Source organism: Antennarius striatus, chromosome 12, assembly GCF_040054535.1.
Source record: "Antennarius striatus isolate MH-2024 chromosome 12, ASM4005453v1, whole genome shotgun sequence".
In the NCBI taxonomy this organism is placed as follows: Eukaryota; Metazoa; Chordata; class Actinopteri; order Lophiiformes; family Antennariidae; genus Antennarius; species Antennarius striatus.
Window position 1 is genome coordinate 17,287,045 of NC_090787.1, and position 24,071 is coordinate 17,311,115.

At 39.2% G+C, this 24,071-nt stretch overlaps 1 long non-coding RNA gene across 4 annotated transcripts; it reads right to left on the reverse strand.

Annotated features, from left to right (window-relative positions):
- Positions 1-147: 147 nt before the first annotated feature.
- On the reverse strand, positions 148-20,117 carry LOC137605048 (uncharacterized). Of its 4 annotated transcripts, none has more exons than XR_011037690.1 (3): positions 19,344-19,559; positions 17,919-18,145; positions 148-1,048 (listed from the first exon to the last, which is right to left on the reverse strand). It is a non-coding gene; the product is annotated as an uncharacterized lncRNA (long non-coding RNA). The 4 variants fall into 4 exon arrangements; XR_011037688.1 differs by lacking the exon at positions 148-1,048 and adding an exon at positions 20,019-20,117 and having other exon boundaries at positions 15,613-18,145; positions 19,344-19,508; XR_011037687.1 differs by lacking the exon at positions 148-1,048 and adding an exon at positions 19,851-20,072 and having other exon boundaries at positions 15,613-18,145; positions 19,344-19,508.
- Between the last annotated feature and the right edge of the window lie 3,954 nt (positions 20,118-24,071).

The window sequence follows — 24,071 nt, forward strand, 5'->3', positions numbered from 1 at the left end:
CTGCTGCCGCATCATCTTAATAGATCATTTGGCGTGACTAATCTGAAATTGCAGTCATATGATGTCCTGGTCCTGGCTGCAGATGTTCGCATTACAGTCCCATCCGTTACCATTTTGAAGTTTTTATCCATGTTACAGAACATCACACCATTCGTTACAGCTCGACGGGGTTACATAAAGACCAGGGGGTGTCATGGGTTTGAGGATCGGAGAGCGTCCGATCGCTCAACCTGACGAAAACGCACATAATTTAAAGATCGCGAAGATTTAGGCGGAGAAGAAATTAAAAATGTATCAAATGTATAAAAATAAAAATATCTTCAGTCATTTAACACGCAGTGTATTAAAAACCAGTTTATCGCGATCTCGGTAGATCGTAATGTTTGGAGCCGTCTGTCTTGGAGCGCTGCGGGGAGGCGACGGAGGCCCCTCACGGGAAGCTCCTCACGGCGGGCCTCTGGTGCCTAAACCCCGTGATCGGGCTGGAGGTGGAACGGGGACAACAAATAATGATGTAGATCAGAGATAAACAGACTCGTACACACAAAACACGTCGTGTTAAAACACATTGAAGACAAAAGTTCCTTTAAATTTTTATTTCTCTACATGTGCAGACAGAACGTGACGTAAGCAGTTCTTACAGACCTGTGGGGTGTTGGGTTGGGAGTGGTCAGCTTTGCTTCAGCAGCACGATCAATACTGGAGGCTTCAGCTAGAGTCTTAACTCCAATATTTACGTGCTGCTACAGCAAGGCCACCATAAATGACAGGCGATCTGATCGACTTTTAACAACGGCCGGTGTAAACTCAGACTTTACCGCAGCAGCACAGTATGGCCTGCATCTCATTGTATCCCACAAACCATTCCGTGCTGCTACAGCACAGCCAAAAACTCCAGTCAGGGTCCCTCTGCTGCAGACACTCCTCGTCCGCCGTGCTTCCATGTGTTTACAGGCTTGTTACCATCATTTATCCAAGTATCCAGACTTTCAGGTGATTGGCACCCTTAGCTGACGTCTCCTGTTTGCAGCTCAAGCAGGTTCACCACCTGAAATACCAACACAAACACAATGCACTTCATGTTATTTCGAGGGCGGCTTGTTAAAGATAAAAGTTGTGCATCAAGGTGCAAATATTGCCAAAAGTATGTGGCCACAAGAATATTGAACATCGTATGCTATTTGAACTTCTTGGTTTAAAACCGTAGAACTTAGTTCATTGCTCCAACAGCCTCCACACTCGTGGGGAAACTTTGGATGACACAACATCACCTGGTTCAATGTCAGTTTATAATTCCTCCCAAAACTGCAGGATTAGGTTGCTCCTTCCAGGCAAGTAAAATTCTTCCGCAAACTTAAAAACTTTTTTTTTTTAATGTTTATGGCGATACCAGAAAGAACCTCACCTAAACTATTGCCACACACTTAAGTTAATATCACTAGTAGGGATGTCATCACACTGGCTGTATTGTGTGCTTCTGTAGATTCATATTCCTGAGTTAAATGTCAGAATATTTGCTAAAGGAACACAACAGACTGCATTGCAATAGAAACAGAGCAGCTGTGTCACACGGGTTCTGTCTGGTCAGTAGTGAGGATAATCACGTGACAGCAATACTACAATCATGTGATGTTCACCACAGGCTTTAGTTCACGACATCATTCAACGTTTTTATATGTCATTTTTCTTGCTGGTCAAATTCACAGATGTTCAAAATGGTTCAAAATCATACATATTTGTTTTTAGTCATCGTTGGCTGTTGTTTTGTTCAAGAGCGTTCTAGAGAGATCCGTTTCGTGTCTGATAATAATTTTTCATTTCCAGGACAGGGTACCTGTGACAGACACACAACATTCCGTGTAGGTATAAAAGACAATTTACAAGCAGCAACACAATCCATTTTGTTTTTAGTTCCAATTTTGTCTTTCTAAATAAAGAAAAAAAACTGAAGATAATGTTAGAATCAATCATGCTGTATTGAACACTGTTGCTGCTATTTTTTTTGTCATGTTACATATCCAGTACACACACACACACACACACACACACACACACTGCGGGACACTCACTCATGCAGTCTGATATTATTATGAACTCCTATAGGACATTAAGGGGAAAGAGTCACATTGCATCAGCCCCAAAATTTGACAAAATAAGCTACAAATGAAGACTTAAAAAATAAATAACCATGTTGAATAATGACTAATTCTGACCTAAATAACCATGCATAGGATTTTAGGCACAACCAGGGAGCCTTACTATCGACACCTGAACATTTGACTCTGAGCTACAAAGTTATCAGAGGAGTGTGCTATCATGTTCACCGGTCGAGCACTCTTAGCTTTAAAAGTAATTACTGCTCCATTATAAGAGTGCAGTCAACCGAAACACGGTGAAAACCTCAACCCGAAAAAAAAAAAAAAATGAAATTTTTATAAATGAAGAAAAAAGGCTGAGCTCCAAGAAAACTTTCATTTTGTGAAAAATGTGACTTCTAATGGAGCAAAAGAGTCGAGCTACGAAAGACAGGCTGCAAAGAATGTGTTTGTTTTTTTAAAAAAATGACAAAAAATATTTTGAGTGTTGACATATCATTTACTCGATTACTGAAACACCACTCGCCCCAGAACTGGTTGAATAGTGGACTTTACATGTACTCAAAAATAGAAAAAAAATGCTGCAGGATTCACACTGTACCATAAAAAAGGAGCCATTCCTTTATCAGCCTTTCTAGAGAAATGTTTTGAGCTAACTTGGTATGTATTAACACCGTTTGTGAATTGTGGGATAAAATTCAAATTAATCTGACTTAGTCTGTAGGCAAAGGTGTTCCAACTCGATCCTGATAACAATCCTGAACAGACTGGGTCCAGCAGATATGTTGCCACTAGAGGTCTCAATGGACCTACAATCATGACCTTGGTCAGATATGGACCTGACTGAACACATCCAACATGTTTGCCTTCCAAAAAGATACTGACACACGAGCAGTGCAGTCCTCCTCTCTCAGTCACACACAGCTCAGATAAGATGCCTCAAAACTAACTGAGTTTTATTATTCTGTCTAAATTACATGTGATGTATGATTATAGAAGGTGAAACCTACCAAAACAAGAACTACAAAACAGAATTAGATTTGAGGATCACACACAATAACAAAATAATACTTTACTTGACTACACTTGACTGTTTCTTGCATTTATAATGTTGCATTTTGGAATCTGACGGTAAAATCGGTGTCACACAAACACTAGCAGACAGTTTTCAGAATGGTCCCTGTTCTTAATTGCATTACCATACAACAATAAAGAGTCACAAATATTTCACTGTAATGCATTGCACATATTAAGCAACAGCTGAATGAAAGATCAGAAGTGAGGGGAAAAAAACTATTTGTGCTTTAGTAAAAAAAAGTTAGGTTACGTAAACTGTGCTTTAATAATTTTATTCATTAACATCCAGTGTAATCACTACCTCTGTGTATCCATGCACAATTTGCTCCTCTAAAAGCCTCTGACAGCAATTTTTACAGCCCACACACACTCATGGTAATAGTAGTGATGACTGAATCCTCCTTTTGTTACAAGGGTGCCACATGTTTGTCACTTTCAGCTCCTCAAGGATTTGCACCTTGTTGAACCAGTAGTTTTAACTATCAAGTCAAAATTAAAAATAAAAAAAAATTAAACACATGAATGTGCTGAGTAATGTCTATTGGTGTACATTACATGGTATTTTTAGCCAGTATATGCAGAGGGAAATTTAAGTTTTTTATGGAGGAAGTAATATTACAATATATGGAATATAACAAATCCATCCTTACAAATCACTTCACAAATGCCCACAAAGAAACTAATCAAGGTAAGCTTTGTACTTTTAAGCCCTCACGGTGGACTTGTTCATATCAGTGACTCTAACCTCTCCCATTTTTCTCCCTGTCTTTTAAGGAAGCATGCCCAGACATGTCACCTTCACTGTTCAGCCTTTTTAACCCAGTTCTACGACATTTGCTCTTCATACAATGGCCTCAAAGAGTCACCTGACCCCGAGGTTGAAGGTCAAGTAACCTCCTACACCCCTTTGGATACGGAGCTGTTGACATGACAACTCATCACCTCCCTAGAAGTGGCCTGGGCTGGCCTCCTTTGGTCGGTGTTACACTGTCGTCTGCCTGTATGAAGCACAAACTAAAGGCAGATTCACACAAACTGCTGAGAAAAAAAAAATGTTGTCACTGTGTTCTTTAATCTAATAATCTCTAGCCAATAGGACAGAGAATGAAAATTCTAAAATAATTATCTGTAAATGAAGCAGCCTGGTTTGAAAGCAACAATTATTTCAAAGTACTGCTAGAGTATTACTGCAGTTTCGGACCGTGCCTCACCACCAACCAAAGTACAATGAATACAGGAAGAGGCAGATCAGGTTTTTTTTGTTTGTTTTGTTTATTTGAGCATGACAGCACCATACTGTACACCTCTAAACAATTATATAAAAATGTATGCTGGATTAATAACAGAAAATATGCTACCCAAATTACTATTTTATTTTATTTGACAAGATTATCTATAGTAGTACAACATGTTCACTCTGCCACAACTTGTTCAAATGTCTCACCAGCCAGGAGCAGCACCAAACACAAGCTCTGCAGTAAGAAAGGTAAATAAAAATGTTCAGTCACAAATGCAAAGAAAGTATGGGTATAAATACATAAATAATTCTTCCATAATTACACTTCTTAAAACTAAAATACACGAGAAGGTACTTAAGTCAAAAAGTACTGAGAGTGGTAAATTGACCTATTGCTCAGTGAACCTCCTCTGTGCATTTTAAACACAAAATACTGTTACACTACGTTCTTATCATTGAAAAAAAATTAAAAAAAATTTTTTCCCAAAATTAACATTTCTCACTCACAAAACCTGTTCAGAATAGAGGTCTGTGGGGCTGAGAACTGTGGAAGTTGCAACCACGTTTTGGCAAATGAATAACAGAAAACCTACCAAAGAAGAGATTAAACCTATTTCACAGGACGACACCAGCAGATGTGCAAGACTGACTTCTGACTCATTCTTATACTTCACAGGTAACAACTTCCTCTCAATTTACTCTGGGACTGTATCAGATACTCTCACACTTCAGGTGAACAACACCGATACTAATTAAGGAAATTCAGTGAAACATTAAATCAAAAATAAAAGAGGAGTACCATGAAAACATCTCCTATAACTAGTTTATGAACACACAAAAATCAGCTCACATGTCAGTTTAGTAGGATGATTGCTTTAAGACTAAACTGAACTATTCACCGAGTATCAGCAGTGTCCACACACTGTATCTCCTGAAATGTTTCATCTGAATGCATAATGCACTACTATAAACAATGCATTTCAACTCAGCCTTACACATTCAACAAACTCATTTACTGCTTTATTTGAACTCTGAAGCTTCCTCTTACTGTCATGAAAGCCAGAGCAGCAATAAACAGGATGTAGACAAAGCAGTACCCTATGATGCAATTTCAAAAGTACAACTTGACTTACACTTGACCAGCAGCAGGAAGCCTATCTGAACTGGTACGGACACCAACGCCCAAACAAGAGATTGACAACTACAACTTTTTCAAAAGACAACAACTTTACTAGCAAGGTTCTAATAAGGACTGTATTAAGTTTGTTTGCTGGATGTACACCAGAGGGGCAAAGGAGGGAGCAAAGCTTAAGTGCAAGAGCTGAATGGCACACCCATACATTCAGGCACCAATTACACAAACACACTGACTATATTTGGTTTTTCTGTACGGATTCTAAGTCGGATGTCTAGGTTGATTTAAGATACACAGTCATAAATGAAAAATACATATATATATATATATGTGTGTGTGTGTGTGTAAACACACACACTGTTAAGGCTGATCAATGATAGTTAAAGGAATAAATATAAACCACGTATGTGTGCCATTCCCTGATTAGAAATAGTTATTTGAACAAATTAACACACCATTGGTCACAAGTATCTAAATATCTGATATTTCTTTACACCCAAGCACTCTGCCTGTCCAGGAGCACTGATGTCAGACATTTCTGTTGGGACAACAAACAGCAACACACACACACACACACCACCTACGAATATTTCAGGATCACATAAATCTCTCCAATATAACTGCTTACAAGTTAATACTAATCTAACACCTCCACGAGAAAAAAACTGCTGGTGGAGCAGAAATGACAACATGTGTGTAGTCAAAGGAGGCGTGCTCCAGCTATGTCAGATCTCACTGCCACAGCAGGTTATCATGTTACTACCTAAAATTTAATTAGCATGCAATTCACCAGTGCTGTAATAGCTGACGCAATTTTTCCAAACATTCTATCAAGTGCACAAGTGTTCCTCTCACTACAAAAAAAGAAATAAAAATAAAATAAATGGGAGGATAGAATTTTTTTTCTTACAGTTGCAGAAAATGAAAAGATTAGATGTTTGGAGAAGAGAAACCAAAGTTAATGAACATATTTACAGCTAATTGGTTGTCCAGATACAGGGATTATTTTAATTCAGCAGGTCAAATAATTCCACTATCTTATTCAACTCCATAGATTTACTCAAAACATGGTGCCATAACATCAGCAGTAAGTGACAAAAAGAATAAAAATTAAAAATAAAAACAAAAAAAAAGATAGCACCTCTATAGGTACACTGTTTTTAATATTTCCACAATTTTGTTGGCTAGGTGCAGTCTTGTGTATTATAGTGATGCAGCACACACACTGTATGCAAAAATCAAAGCCAATGCAAAACGCATGCTTGTTAGAAGAATGCAAAGGTCTGGCACTGTCCCATGCTGTCAGTGTCATCATCTTCACCTTTATAGATAAACACCTCACACACAACAGATAATACTGATCGTTTCACAAGAGATCACATCCACACGTCAAGTTTCCATAGATTGACCACAATGAAAATTATCCCACTGCTCAGCTTGTGTGTGTGTGTGTGTGTGTGTGTGTGTGTGTGTGTGTGTGATAAAAGTGACTGCTGCACAGGACATTTTGACAGCTTTTAATTAATTCTGGTGAGACATGGAAGTGAAACCAAAGCCAGCTTCTTGAAAATAACCACCAAGACCTGTGAAAACCTGTTCCCATCCCTGCAAATTTAAATACTATAAAGTTTGTGCTGAGTAGTGCAGAATGAAGGAAGAGAAGGGTGGGGGTTATGTGCAGCCTGGCTACAACACATGTGAGCAAGTACAAGAAGAGAGCCACAGTTTCACCAGGAAATGGGGGTGGGAGCCCATTTTGCCGGAGGGGTTGAGAAGACAGAATGATGAGTCACAGAATGTCATGCTAACAGTCTGAAACAGCACAACAGAGCTCCACAAAGAGTGAACAGGCAAATGGCAGAAAACGGAGGAGTGATATAGACCTGTAGTGTGTTCCTGAGTCTCAGTGTGAGCACAAGAATGAAAACTGTTTAAATAATAAACTCTAAATTAAAAATTACATTACATGCATGGACCTGTTAAAGCTACAATAATCTTTTGTAATATGTGCACAATGCTTAAACCCATTTTACTTGGATATGCATATTAGACAGATTCTAGTACAAGGCAACTAGTGTAAAAGTTTATGTGACTACAGTTCTTAATCACACAATTTCTCTTTTACAACGTTCCACCTCCAGCTTTCTAGAGATTACATTTAACACATTAAAGCCTGTAGTCATTGTGAAACAAAAACATCACAAATAATGTAACACTGCGACTGATATAGTAAACAGATTACAAGACATTGCTCCATCAACTAAATTGGTGAGAAAATTATTTTAAAATTATTAATGGTACCTTGGCTCAAATAAATTACTTTAATTTTTATTTGCTTATTTCATAAAATTCTGTCCCTCGATTTTAACAAAATACATTAAAACCACTATTCCGAACAGCTTCAAAGTTATTTTTATATTGTTTTTAATATAAATATTACTGGCCACTTATTTAGCTAGGTTTTCAAAACATACACAGGGTGTCAGAGCAATTACACTTTTTCCCTCCAAAGCACAGGACGACTGCAGACAATTTAATCTTTCAGCATCAAATAAATTGAAAAGTGTACTTAAGATTATCCATATTTTTGAGAATGAGCACCTACCCAGAGTGGTAAGATTAGGATCCTGTCTATCAAAACAAGAAGAGATCGAATTTTGAATAATACTTTTTTCTGTAACATCCTTTCTTTCTGGTTCTATGAAAAATAATACTTCAGGAGTAAGTCCCAACTTGGTTTAAGTGCTAGATTTTTTTTAAAGGGAAAAAAAGCCCACTGTAATTTATGAAAAAGATACTTTTCTTTATAAAAAATAAATAAAACTTACTAATAGAAGGTGATTCATTTTACACTGAGCAATGTGGAATAGGAATAAGACATCTATCCAAACAGATCTGTCTTAAATACACCCCTGCAGCAAACAACAAATAAATGCATTCATTTATTTTTAAAGCAGATTATCATACACCTGTCATATTTTTAGGCTTATCGTATTATTCACTGTGTTTCATACACCCACAAATTAAAGTTGCATACTCAGTCATAACCATCAGATCTTTTCCTCCACCTCCTCTTTACAGTGTGATGTGAAAGGACTCTCCTATCATGATAGCAAATTTACCACAAGCTTAATGCCCTCAAAAATAAATGAACAATACATTCCTAGGAGGTGGGCGGCTTCATGGTGAAAACGCTGTTCCACCTCTGTCACAACTGTTATACCAAGGAAACAATCTGCAACTTCGGTTATGAAAGATGTCATTAAGGAAGCTATGTATAATGACTGACAAAATTTCTGGTAATATATGTATATATAATTGAGATGGTAGTACACAATTCACCTTATAGTTGCAAAAAAATAAAAATATTTCAAGTGGGCACACTTTCATTTGAGAAAAGCCACTCGGAAAAACAGGAATAGCAAAGAAAATGGACAGATGTCCCACTTTTTCCTGGGCAATTAATTTTGAATTATTTTCTATTTTGACTTCAGAATAGAACATGTAGCTAACACATATTTGTTGAAATAAATGTTGCATTAAAAAAAAAATATTAAGGCCTCTCATTTTGTAACACATTAAACCGATCTGCACTCAGAAGGAAGTAGAAGGGGCGGGTTCACAAGCACAATTATATGAAGCTTCTTTTTTCCCCCTCTTTCGCTATGTTAAGTCCAGTTCACATTCATTATAAAAAGTGAGGTATTAAATATCATACATGCCACATCTCCAGTGCTTAACTACCCAATTAGAGCACATAGTTTCCCCTTGAACGTAGCTGAATTGAATCAGGACAGAGAAAAGTGGAGCAAGGCAGAAAAGGGCAAAAAGGAGGCAGAAAGCGATTGCTTGAAAACCCTTTTGTCAAAAAAACAAAAAAAACAAAAAAAACCAAAAAATGAGATCGAGCCACGACCAGCACCGCAACTCACAATACAATTCTCATTTTCAACAATAACTAGCGTTATTTTAACGCCATTGCACAGTTTGTGGCTTTGACAGCCATTCGTCTAACGTTTAACAGAGCTATTAAAGTTGAGTCATCACAAGTTTGTGACCTTCATTGTTGGCTAACTGTTGGCACTTGACTGCGAGGGGGGGGGAAGAAAAAAAAATTGATCACCTAACGTTAGTGTAAGATATTCAAATCTATTAACAGATAGGAAGCAAGCACGTAGGTGAAGGCAATTAATCAGGATTGGTGATCGAAATGACCGCTGACACTATGACTGCGAATACGCGATCAAAACCCACGTCAAAAAGCACAAGACAGGGAAATAAACTGCAGTATTTATCGTTTTAAGGTCACCATGCTTACATGCTGACAAACTCACCAGATGTTTTCTGCCAAACAATAAAAAAAAATAAAAAAAATAAAAAAAATCTCTTAAAAAACACACATGATGTATAACCAGCAGCGAGAGAAAGTATGTCAGAGTTATACGCCAGCTAGGTATAATTAAGCTCCCACAAAAGGCACTGTGTCTGTCCCGGTCTCTCACATTGATTTTTTCCCTCCGAAGCCAGTGGAGGTGCCGTGCGCATTTGTTGACACTGCCGACTGCTCTCCTCTGTTCCAGCCTGGCTGCTTTTGCACCTCCCGCTCAAAAAAAAAAAACTGGCTTCCAATGCCAGAAAGAAAAGAAAAAAACAAAACAAAACTACATTATAGTTGGCCTTTTTTTGATTCATAGCCGCTGAGTTTCAGTGAGTCCGTCATGCAAAAATAATTTTCCCTCCACTCATTTAAAAAAAAAAAAAATTATATATATATATTTATATATTAAATATATATAATCAGTCTCTTAAAGATAAAACCAATCGTGGAATGAATGTATTTCGTTCCCGTTACAGCGCAGTCAGGGCAGGAATCCCTCCGTGTGTGTGTGTGTGTGTGTGTATGTGTGTGTTAGCACGCTAAGCTAACAGGCTAGCTGCCTGAGTAGGCTGGCAAAGCTGGTCAAATGGCTAACGTCTCACCGCCGCGGTCGGTCTTCCCCTCCTGCTTTCACGCATTTCTCTCATTAGCTCCACTTATCCATGCCCGCTTAAAAATCGATTTTTAAAATACTTTATGGCGTCAATTACCTGTGTTTCCATTGAAAGTACACGATGACCCTCTTAGAAAAGAAAAGAAAAAAAAAAAAAAGAAGAAGCCCGGTTTGGTTTTAAGCGCTTGGTGTCTCCCCCCGTTCTCAGCGACAGCTTTCTACATTCGCAGCATCCTCTCTCCCCCAGCTGCTGAGGCAATCGCTGCTCACTCGAAAATGGCGCCGAAAGATACACTCCTCATTCAAATTCGGTAGAGCCTCCCATTCCTCCTATTGGCTGAAAGCGGAGTGGACCCCGCGCAGCTGATTGGACGCTGAAAATGCACTCTCGAATGATCGCGCAGCCCACGCAGCGTTGAACACAGGGACAAATTAACTCTTTCCGTCCGCAACAACTGTTTGAGCAACAACCAAAGATAAAAACCTTTCACGTCAAAAGTTTAGGGGGGAAAAAAAAAAACCCCGGATTGCTGATTCTACTGGACTAAAATTCACGATCCTCAACGGCTATGAAGCTTTTTGACTCACAAAAGTATATCTGAGCACACAAACTCTCAGAAGTGGCTGGCGTCAGTATTGTGTGCATAAACAACCAATTTCTATGCCAAATTCACTATTCTACACATGTTAACAAATATGAATGTATGGATTCCTTGTCTTAATCTTATATTAAATGCTGTACTTTGTCAAGTTTATTGCTCTTGATGGCTGAGAATGGTGAGGCCTTGTAATGATAGCTCAGCAAACTGCACCTGGGGACATTATAAATGTCTGTAATCCAACTTAACTGAGCAACTACAGGAACTCACTGCATTGTGATCAACAACAAAACTTCAGATTATATTGTCCTCAAGGTAATAGTGTTGTTACTCAAAGATTAAGATGTGTATCATGTCTGTTATACTGTATATTCACATCTACATGTAGTGTAAAGTAACTGACTTCATGTGTTTTTTACTACTGTGTGCTGCACTAAGGTCCAAATGCAAATATTGTGTGTCTTTACTTGACTACCGTTATCTGATCACTTAAAGTTACTTTTCAAATAGAATATTTACATAAGCAAAGCTTATATGTCCTAATAAAGGAAAACTAATTATTAAAGACTAAATCATTATTTGATAAACTTTCTTTTCTTGGGACTTCCTGGAAAAAGGCTGGGTTTATCTGAAGTCACACTTTCAGATATCAGCAGTTCCAGTTTTTCTTTGAGAATGTTGTAAATTATGTTATCAACTCAAATTATGCCTAGTTTCATCTTATTTCCTCCCGCAGGAATCGCGTAATGACTGCTCAGATTTATCCTGTGACCACTGGGGCCAGCCCACAGTTTGGGAACCACTGGACAAAACTACAGAACAGTATATAACGTTGAAATATACTGCATCCCATGCAACTACAAGACTGAATTTCATCCAAAACATTAGAGATAATATTTATATTTTTCTTGAATGGGATTGTGAAATTAGGGTTTATAGTAGCAATGCAGTACTGTCCCTTTGTTGTAGTGTAAATAAGTAAATGAGGAAAATACTTTGCCTATGGCTGAATTTTATACAAAATGTGACTTGATACTGTTTACAGCCTTTTTATCAGATCTATGGACATAAAAACATTATCAGTTTACAAAGACAAGGACTTCCATTAACAGTATATTTTATATATACATTTTATATATATATACTGTATATTTATCTATATATGTATATCTATTCAAAATGTTCATTTATTTTTCCGTTAGTCCAGTAGTGGTGGTACATCTGGTGTATGCCTGTAACCAGGTCAAGATGTAAAGGAATCAATAAGATATCACCTAAGTCTGAGGAGATACTAACTAAATCACAAAGGACGTCAGAGAAAGAAAGCAGTAAAAGCTTTAACTTAGAGTCAGTGAGGTAATGGAGCTGATAAAGAACAGAGGCTTAGTCAGCAGTAATGTTCCTCATCCATTCCCTTCTCAATCATAATGTGGTGTTGGATGAAAGACATTCTGATTTTATATTTCTCCACGTGTAACGGCAATCTCTACTTTTTGCTTCCTACATTACCACGGAAATATGTTGCTCACTTTAATTTTAATGAAGCTTTTATTTTTTCTCAGTAACTTCTTCTTTTTAACCTGTTTCACGGAATAATTTTCCATGTACATTAGGTTAGAGGACAGGGATGTAAAGAATTACAAACAAATTCCAAAAGTGAATTATATGACATAACCATTTCTTGCCAATTTATGATTAATTTGGCACACACACACACACACACACACACACACACACACACACACACACACACACACACACACACACACACACACGATGCAGTGCACATGCAACGGTCAAAGCAAGGATGGGTTGGGCTCTGCCACAATAACTCTGCTGTTATCGTACGTACTCTACTACTTCTCTGTACCTCAGGCAAGATAAACAGACACGACACAGACATTTCATCTCAACACACACAAAATAACAATACATAACATTCACCTGCATATTGAGTTGTTGCTCCACCAGGATACACTGGAAAAAGAAATACCTGCAGCACATTAGTTGTGGTGTGCTTAAGTAAAAAGAGGCCAACTGTTTAGACACAACTTTACCCAAGTTACTATTTCCACTTTTTTACTTCTAAGATGCTATTACTTATTTCTTTTTATTTCTTCATAATCGCATTGAACCTGAATATTTACTTCATTTTCATCAATATGCTTTCAACTTCTTTGCAGGGCTGTGTGTGATATAGTAAAAAAAAAACTGTTTTTTCCTTTATTTTGGAGTACAAAAGCAGACTGGGAGAGAGAGCGAGAGAGCGCCCATTGTGTATACATTTTGGTGTACTGTAGACAATGGTGTGGAGAGGAAAAAACACACTTGTTTACAGATAAACTGGTTTGGACAGGAAGCCAGCGAGGAGGAGCTCTGTCTTGTTTAACAGGCATGTAGAGAGGCAGGGATGAGCCAGCAAAAACACCGCCATGACCATAGGGAAGATCATGATATAGCACTCCAAACCAAACGCACATGAGTGCCTTCATATCTACAAACGCACACTTGCAGTAGTGACAGTTTTGTAGTTTAATACGCAGCTGAAAACCTCTGGTTTATTTTTGAAAAGATTACATGCTACAGTCTACTATACGGCGTACTTCGATTGCGGGAACAGAAATTGTGGTTTGTTGAATTTAACTATGATAAAAATCAACAAGATAATTAGCTACTCGTGGGTCACTATTAGCAGCGCCAAACAGTAGCCAAACTGAGCTCTGGTGAATACTATACAGTCCATCCTGCATTGTGTCACCATCACATGAGCACACACTGCCTTCCATTAGGCAGGAGATCCTTATGACTCACGAAAACACAAGTCACATGTCACTACACAAACGAACCATGCTACTCACGCTGCTGTTATCCACAGTAGCTTTTCTGCAGGACGTCTAAATGAAATCACATCATAATGCATCTCTTCATTAGGAGGGGTGAGTCTAAGTGGAGCTTGCTCTTGTCTTCTGGTAGACGAGGTGAACAAGAGCCACAGTGTCATATATCTTGGTGTTTGGCCACAGTGCGCTTAAGCTGGCTGCAAAGCTGCCATGCTGGGGCAGTTTTAGTTGGTTGTAATTTGATTTCATGTTAGATGTCTTGCGTGCATGGTTGGCTGTTACACTCAGCTGCTTCTTATTCAAGGAGGCGTTTTACAGATTTTTTTTCTCTCTCTTTCTCTTCTTCCCTCATGTGACTCAAAAAGATGGCCTTTCACACCATCACCAGACATGGGACTGCATCAAATCAAATGACAGGAAAATAAGACAGTGGCAAAAAAAAAAAAATCCCCACTCACACCACACTTCAAGAGCTCAAAAAGCAAACCCTTTCCATTTAACCGAGGTAAAAAGAACTATCAGACAAAGCTCAGAAAGTTTGATGAAGGTCAGAGATGAGATTAAATATGTGTAAGAACACATATTCCACAAAGGAGTGTGCAGCTTTTTATGTCACAAGGCAGCAGCAGGAGATTTCACTTTTGCTCTTTTTTGAAGGCATGCTATACATTCAAATCACATTTAGTCATGGGAGCATTAGATGGTGGCTGAAATGAGAGACTGCACACATTGTCAGTTTTCCGTGGTGCATGGCTGCCAATCTCGGAATTAAATTAGGCGTTACAAATGAAAGTGTGAAAAATCATCCCTAGTTTTCTCGCTGAAGAATGAAAAATTCACACATTTAATTTTCAAATTCCTCAATAGTAAATATAAACTTGTCCGAATGACCTGATTTTTTTTTTTTTCCTTGAAAGATAATCGTAAGTGCCTGTCAGAAGACGCTTAAGGCGGCACACGCGCAAGAGGACTCAGCTGTCAAAATGAGCAACAGTGTGAAACAAATATAAGAGACCATAGGCTTACTTTATTAATGTGGCCAATTCCCTCATCTTGGTCTTTAGAAAACACAATGAGCCCCACTGAGAACTCCATACTGGAGAGAGACTCTATTGATGTCTCCTCAGTACCCCTCCCCCTCTCTCTATGAGACATCTGTAGCAGCTGCCCCCTTGTGCTCCTGTCAGCAGGGCAGAGTGTGTGTGTTTCTGTGTGTGTATGCTCCAGTTGAGGTGGGGTTGGCTGGGAGGTTAGTGTGGGGCGTGTTACGACACCTCCCCCTTTGGAGGGGTCTGGCCTGCACACTTGTGGGACATCACATTTATCAATGGCAAATAGTCACTAGCAGGTCACCCTGAAAACACAACAGAGACCTCTGACCTCTTTTTAGCACAAAAGCTGCGCAGTGGTCAAGTTAGCCCCCGGGCCCTAAAAGTAGACCCACTTATAAGCAACTTTTTTTTTTCTTCCTTTTTTTTTAACATCTAGATTTGACATCATTGAGCTATGATGGAATATTGTTTCTTATTTCTTGACATAATTCCACCACAAATTCAATATTTAACAAAAGAATAAAACAGACTTGCACGCGGAGTCCTTCAAAACACTATCACATGCTCAGCCAGTAAGTTCAGAAACAGCAGCACAAAAAGCTCTCTTTATTTAGTCTTTGTATAATCGTACAGACATTCTTACTCACTGCAATCAAATTACGTGAGTATAATTCATAGAGTAGTCTAAAATTACACTGAAAAACTAGACGCAGTTAAAGGGGGGTAAAAAAAATCTGCAAGCCGCATTGGTAACAAGAACGTGGGGAGCAAGTGTTCAGTGTTACAGACGATAAGGGTAGCTGAGGATGTTCCACTAAAAAATTCTGTTTTAAGACCTCTCATAAACATTCTGTGTGTTATATAACTATAAGATATAAGATATCAGCTGAAACTTAAGGCTTGAAGGAGAACTGAAACCAAAAAGATTCAGTTGATAGGATCTATGAGACTTTCTATTTTCATACATTTTAAATAGTGTGTGTTCTAGACTAGGTGTGGTGTCATGCGGCAAAAAGAAATAAGAAACATAGGATCCTATGCACAAGGCAATAAATCTAACCAGTGACTTCAGATACACGTTATTACTGTGTTGAGAGTCAAACCTCATGAGCCCTAGTTTGGGTGTTTCAGCCTGATTAGAAGCATTTTCCATTCAAAGAAAGTGTAATGTTACTTTTGGCAAACTATTTAAACCACACACAACAAAATAATGTTCACACTGCTCGCTGTAGTAGTATTTTTTTCTTGACAATTGTCCACACCTCCAAACATTTTTTTTCCTTTAGTGAGGCAGACTTCTGTGAGGGATTACAGAACGAGCTCAACACAAGCAAGATCTAATCCCAGGCATGCATGGTTACAGAAAGGCCTTTAGAATATGTTTTATAAGGCCAATGTTAACTGGGATTTTTTTTTCCACAAAAGCTGGTGATTGAGCGTAGTTGCATATAAAATCCTTATCTTTAAAATCCTGATGATTTTCACAAACAATAAAGATGGATATGGTGTGAATAGCAGCCGCAGCATTAAGAACTGGATGGAAATATAAACGTATGATTGGTCTCCATTTATATCATACATATATATTAAAATCAGGAAATATTATCGAATACACTCCATAATTGTTAGCACACAAGAAATAATCTTTAGTTAATAAGTGCTTGAAATTAGTTTTGGGACACTGGGTGTCATGTTTTGTAAGTTTTGTGCAATTTAGCTAAAGAGGCCACATCACACCACACTGACCAACTAGACACTTTTTAACTACAACTCTTATTTGTGTTACATGATGACAACTTTATGTTTTCTTCACGTCTTCATTATAACAATTCCATTTATGCACAATTTAAGCAGTGTTTAGGCCACAGTACTGAATAAAGACGCTGAGTACAGCAAGTTTTCTAAGGCTCCAGCAGACTTCTGTAATTGCATTCATGAGGGTTGCGAAGCATAAAGCTCTGATCGTATTGTGTGAATAGCAGGATTAAAGTTACATTAGTAAACAAGTCTTCAGCGCAGAATAAACTTTAAGCGAGCATTTAACACCAATTTCCACTGCTGTACCTACAGGCTGCATTTAAATTCATATTTAAAAATGATTGCAAACTTCAAAAGTACAGAACAAATTCTTTTTCTTTTTTTTTCATTCATGCGTCCACGAAGTGAGAACTCATCACACCGGATGATTTGAGACTTAGTTGTTTCTGATCTGATGACAAGGAAGGTGGTTAGCTCTCGCTACATGGTAGATTTACATTAACAACCTGCCGTAATCACTGTAGCTGCTGTGTTAATAACTGCAGCTTCATGCTGGACAGGTCCTGCAATACGCTGCTCAGTCTACGGAGACTATAATCTTTTTAAAATTTTCATCCAGTGAGATAACTTCCAATATTTTTGCCATATTCAAAACCTAATATTCATGAAACATTAGTCTAATATTGACATTACAGAGACAGACGACTATAGCTGTGGCTAAATGTATAAAGTATACTGTCCGTATTGAATTAATTTGTGCTTTTGATAAAAGTTACGTCTAAAAAAGATCCACTCCAATCTTAATAATATAATAGTGGATAAATGTGATGATCTTATAGCATTATTAAGACAGATACTGACGCTTTGCATTGCTAAAAATTCTGAATGTAACGCAAAAGACAGGATTTTCAGGTAAACTGAATTGTAAAAACAAGCGACCGTGCGACTTTTCACCACAAGAACTCACTGTGCTCAAGTCTAACCTGAATAAAAACACTTATATAACATCACTAGACAGGCATACTAAGTGCATTATTATATTACAGTCTGATCTTACAACTACTGTGGAATATCACAAAAAAGCTGGCATCATATTTGAATAATTTCTGACAAATATTCACTGCACAACATACCTCGACACTCCGTTTGGACAGGATCTATGGGTGAGAAACAGGCTCGCTGTCTTTTTGCTCCTCGTAGGCTCAGTATAATAATTAAATCTGGTGCGGTTTAGGAAATGCGTTGGGTTGAAGTATGGTGCCCACCTGTAAACTGATCAAATGTGCTGCTTTCCCACTCATCCTTGGTGGGAGGTGAGGGCAGGATACCTGAGGAAAGTTGGCAATGATGCTGGTGCAGCCTATCAAGTAAAAAAAAACAACAACAGGTAAAATCAGTTGTTGGAACTACTTTACATGAAATACCTAAATTCTGATGTGTGGAATAGGCTGTTTTCAATCGTGTGAAAATTCCACAGCACCCTCATAACTCCTCCACAGTCCAATTTTTTTTTTTTAAATCAGGAAGCACATAACTGACAGATCTTCACATTTTAACACTTTAGATGTTGTAAATGAGAAATGACATTAACGCACTGTTAACCAGAGGAAAGCATTGTCCTTGCTTCTGGACTACAAATTGAAAATCTTAGCGGAAGTCCCTCCTTCCACGGGCCGCTGTTGCTCTTCAATGATGTAACCACTTTCCAAATATAGCGTGTTGCTGATGGCGACGCGGCTTTCCTATTGGCCGGCGCGGCTGTCAGTCACGCGGCGTCACCGGCTGTCGTGTTATTATTGTAAACAGCCCGCCTGCTTCCCCACCGACGCTCTGTGCCGAGCCGACTACTCCAGTCCTTTGTTCATGCAGCGAAAAACTCCGACGCGACAAAACACAGCGAATGTCCGCCCTAAACTGCGGATCGCACCTCAAAAAGCAAAGTTCCAAACGTGATATAAATCCACGACAACCCCATTCTGATGAATTAAAAAAAAACAAAAAAAACCCCGATTGCTCCCGCGCTCCGGCGTGGGCATGTTTGTTCATCCTCAAGATCTTCACGCAACCGGCGACCGCTCACAAGGCAGCTGCATGAATAACAATAACAAAAAAACCTGGGAGCCCGTGTTGGAGACTTGTCACCAGTGGGGGTTCACGGGTTGTTCAGGTTCACCTCACAGAAATTGATTCCACGTTCACATCAAACCCACAACCAGTGGTGGGGTTGACAGGAGTGTAGTTCCGAGCCTGGCTGTCAGCAGCTCTCAATTATCACATTGTTGTAAAAAGATTACTTGTCATTTTGAAAACGTGTGCGCATCGAAATCTTCACCCCCCCCACACGGCGAATTAATCGGCCTATAAGTTAAATTCTACCTCGGTATTTCGATAACATCAGCTCACTTACTTTGTGCCCCACGTCGCGAAGAATCGACCAAATCGACTTTATTTAATTTATTTTTTTTTACTGCAGCGACTGACACCTCCAACTCAATTAGTCGAGAGGTCACACAGCAAAAGTTGAAATGACTCCCCCTGACTGATTTAATGGCACTTACTGGAGAGATCTGGATGTCTTTCGGAGTGATCGACTGCATCTCTCTCTCGCTTGCGATGCCGGCCACACTGGTGACACCCTCACCTCGACATTTCCAGGCAAGTTGACAACGAGCTTCCTTTCTTCGACCAAATGCAGTTTCAGCAAAGCTTCAAGGAAGTTGTTTCTTTTGTTCCAGTGTTTTTTGGTTGCGTCAATGTTGCGAAAAGGGGAGGCGGAGCGGTGGATACGGAGGGAGACCGAGAGAGAAAGAGAGAGAGAGGGAGGGAGAGAGAGAGGGAGAGAGAGAGAGAGAGAGAGAGAGAGAGAGAGAGAGAGAGAGAGAGAGAGAGAGAGAGAGAGAGAGAGAGAGAGAGAACAAAACATCTGAGCGCGCCGTAGCCTAGTTCACATTTACGCATTTACGCACAGAAAACCCTTCATCCAAATCCGACATAAACTCGTCTCATCAGCTCAGGTCACATGTCCGGGACGACTAATATTCGTCAAAGTGAAATGGACAACATACATAGTAGGTGCCATAAGCCCATAGGCCGTTCAGGAGCCGCCGAAGTGTCGGTGCGCACCGTGCGCGCGTACAGGGAACGGATACGTTTGCGTATCCCGGCTCGGTAACTTGGATTTTCTTGACAGAAACTACAAATTCCGCGTCGCGCACATGTTTCCTGGGTCTCACCGACGATCCAGCCCGTTTGTTAAGCCTACTTCATTCAACCAGACTCGTCCAAACGAAAGCGCACCGAAGACTACACCACTCGACTTCACAACTCTGCAGTTCCCCCATGCGTTAGCTCAGCAGGGCGGTAACGACGTGCTGAGTAACGCGTTACCTTCGACGGACGAGTAACGCACGGCTGACGATTCTATTGCTTTTCAAACACTCTTTTGTTATGGCGTGAGGTCACATCGTAAATGATTCACTAAAGTTCAATTATGCTGTCCCATCCATGCTTTCACTTTGTCTTTACAGATGAAGTGGCGAAAGGTTTAGTCCACTCTCAGTGGATGAGGTCTAAAAAGAAAGTGGACATGATTAACCAGTCGTGGGGTTTTTTTTAAATCTGCATTCGGCACCAAACGCAGGACCATAAAGTAACGCAACAAGTAAACGAATGAGCGTCTTTGCCTTCAGCTTGTTGAAAATTGACATGGACGGATACTTTGTCGAGGTAACGAGTCCCACTGTTCACGGGAGGAGGGAGGGGAGAGCTGAGACGGCTTACTATGCAGAAATAGGATCATGTTGGTTCATCGGATAAAAAGGTGAGCTCCCTATTTCCTCACCGCTGTTACAGTAGTGTTGCGTCAGGAAGTTGTTGGTGTCAGTGAAGTCACTAGTCAGACGCCCTTTTCTCCATCCTTTTCTCCATCCATCCAGACTGACCGCAGCAGCTTTGCAGGGAGCGTCTTAGATCATTGAAAAGCAGCAGTGGTGCCCTCGGCTCTTATAGATGTCATTGAAAATATTTGACCTCAAGGCGATGCTGTAATATCATGTTTACAAAAATGGGGATCAAAAAAAAAAGCGCAGATTTCATGAAGTGGGTGAAGGAAATGACAACCGTGGGAAAATGCATCTATGTCGAGTGTGATTTCTTTAGATTTCCATAAAACGAGACCATCGGAGATGTTCCTGCTGCGCAATATGCAGCTTTGCACTTTTTAGACTGTCTCTATAACTGGTTTTTACACACGGAATGCTTTATAAATTGAAATTGTGAACAGTGACATAAAAAAAAAAAACAAGACTCAAGGATGATACTTATGAGATATTCTGCAAAAGCAGCTGCACAATAAACCTATACAACCTCTCAAATTTAGGCTTGCAGCCAAAAATGAACAATGAAGGACAAAGTCGCTCTCCTGAGTTGTAATTTTTCATTGCGTGAAAGTCTGATGGGAAGCAATTCACTCGTGCATCAACAACTCAATTTCACTCTGTATTATTAAAACAACTCTTTTGTTGAGCTTGCACAATTGTGTCATGAGTTTTTGATAAAGTAAACAACGAGCTGCCACCTATGATGTGATCAGACGGCATTGGCAAGAGAGTGAAATGTTCTGCTTTATCAGGTGCGAAAAGTTAAGTGTTTTATCCTGATTTGGACAAAGTCTTTCTTTTTCTACAAGCACTGCGCCACCAAATAAATGTTTTTTACTTAAAGTTTAAAACAACAGAACAAAAGATCAAGTTTAGTGTTTGATTTTTTTTTTTTCAAAGATTTGCTTTATCCCAATTGCTGCAGGTGCACTGCAGCCTTCCTTCGTCCATAGGTCATTTGTTATAACCACTGGGCTTCACACTTCATATTCATTTTACTGGTTGTTCTGGAAAGTTATAATAGCGGGAAAATAATATAATAGTAAAAGAAAAATATGTAGGACATCTTGACAATTTCACACGCACCAGAAGTTATTATCCTTTTTTTTTAATGTGCGTTTGAAGAACTCGTTTGCATTCATTGATGACTTATCACAATTGCTGTTTAACATATGCAGTCTCCATTATGCACTTGCTTGAATATGAGAGTCAATTGTTGCTGTAAGTACTGAAATTGTGTCCGTTTTGCGCAAAAAAAAAGAAAAGAAAAGAAAAAGAAAAGAAAATTGCAAGGAATTTCTTTCTCGCTGAGAAAAACAGAAACGTTCACTGAAGGTGTCTTATCATCATCATCATCATCATCAGACACTGAAAGCATCTCAAGCTCCCGCATAACTCCAGATATAAATGTGTCTCAGTGGTTTTAGCATATTCATTGGACGAGTCGAGCGAGTGCAAAAGAAGCTTCAAAGGTTGAAAAACCAGAATGACATGTATTAATACACGCAATACCCTTGTGTTTGTAATAAATGACAGTTATTGACGTAACCTACAACCTACCTCAAGGTTCCTTCGCTCTTTTGCACATTAAAGAGTTGAAATAAAGAAACTAGAACTGACGTGTGCGCGTTTTACGCGCGCACATCTCCCATTCTGTGTGTGTGTGTGTGTGTGTGTGTGTGTGTGTGTGTGTGTGTGTGTGTGTGTGTGTGTGTGTGTCAAAGAGTTTTTTAGGAGTGTCACGCTCTCTGTTATGCAGCAGTATTTGAATATTTGCCCGATGTGTGGGTTGATGTACAGTCAGAATGCAAAGATGAAGCCGTAAACAGGAACAATAATCTGATAAGCTGTGGTTTTAAAGGTCATCACCGGAGAGAAAGATTGCAATACAAACATACAAAAATAATTGTTGAGATATTTTTTTTAAAATGTGACTCGAAAACGAGTCCACCATCTCTGCACTTCTCAACATGTCACGTTCAGAGGTCCTTGTGACACACACAGACAGAACTGAAGTTTTTAAAACTAGAAATACGCGCAAAAGACACTCTTCAAACGTTTTACTGAAGCAGATCTGAAGCGTACTCGTTTCTTTTGAGGTCATAAGTTTCTACACTTACACTGAAACCGAGTGAAGGCCTAACAGAATTAGAGTTGGATAAATAGAAACCTAACCGCGTTTGTTACCATGAACAGGAAGAGCAAACAAATACCTGGGGAACAAAACGGAAAACTCTCACCTCCACGGTTTGAATCGGTTCACAAATGCGTGTCATTCGACATTTTCAGCATACAATACATGTAAAGTTAGAATCACACACACACACACATAACCGCGCTCAGTTACGCACAAACCAGCAAGTTTACGCATCATACCTTCTATTTGATTCCGTTAAGATATTTAGAATATGGGGAGCAACTGAGAAGTCATTTTGTGTGGGAGGAATCGATGTGACTCAAAACGAAACAAGGCCTGTCTCTGTGTTAGTTTGCCCTGTGCATGCGTGCAAATAACTCACTGATACAAATCATCACAACTCCTCAACATGGTAGTTGAGGAGTTTTACTGATAGTTGAAGAAATTAATACACTTCTGTTATTTTTTTATTTTAAAAAGTTTGTTGAAAAATAGAAACAAAGCAGTATTACTGAAATATGATTTGTTTTGCAAGTCTTGCAAGCAGCATAAATTTAACCTGAGGTCAAGTCACTGGTTGAGTCAAGGTGAACCCTCCACGTTTCATGATGACTGTGATTTCTTCAGAATTTAAACTTAAGATATTTGACAAATCACTACACGTGACAACCGTCATTTTCATTGAGGTTATAGACTGAAAATGCAGCAGCAGCAAACACAATCATTGTCACTCTGTCAATGCTATCCTTGTCAGCTGGGGACGCATCCAAGATCAATGATGTTCACTCAATTAACCTGATGGATCAAATGTCACAGAGGTTATGGATGTGAGTGCGTTAAGCTGTTTTCCCGCTGTGGGTGAATATGTTTACGTCCCGGACTGTGAGTCCCAAACGGGCCGAAAGGGGAGACAGTGCCTGTCCCTTGTGAAGCGCCCCGTGTCCAGAGCGGAACTAGGTCAATAGAGAGTCTGGTTGGTGAGATGGAACGATGCTGCTCTCTCACACATGCAGGAAAGAAAAGATTGAGAAAAAAAAAAAAAAAGGCAGGGGAAGAAAATCCTTGCCTTCGATTGAGGGATAATTAGAGACTGTTGACCCATTTGTCCCCTTAAATAAAATCTTGGGCATTTAGTTGGACTTTGGTTGAGCTTTCACTGGACCCCTCCAATTATGCTTTTTAATGGCAAATTGCCCGACTACTTTTCAAAGTCTCCCCATTCTCTGCCCTTCTTTTTTCCAGTCACATCTAGCTCCGGAGATGTCCAGTCA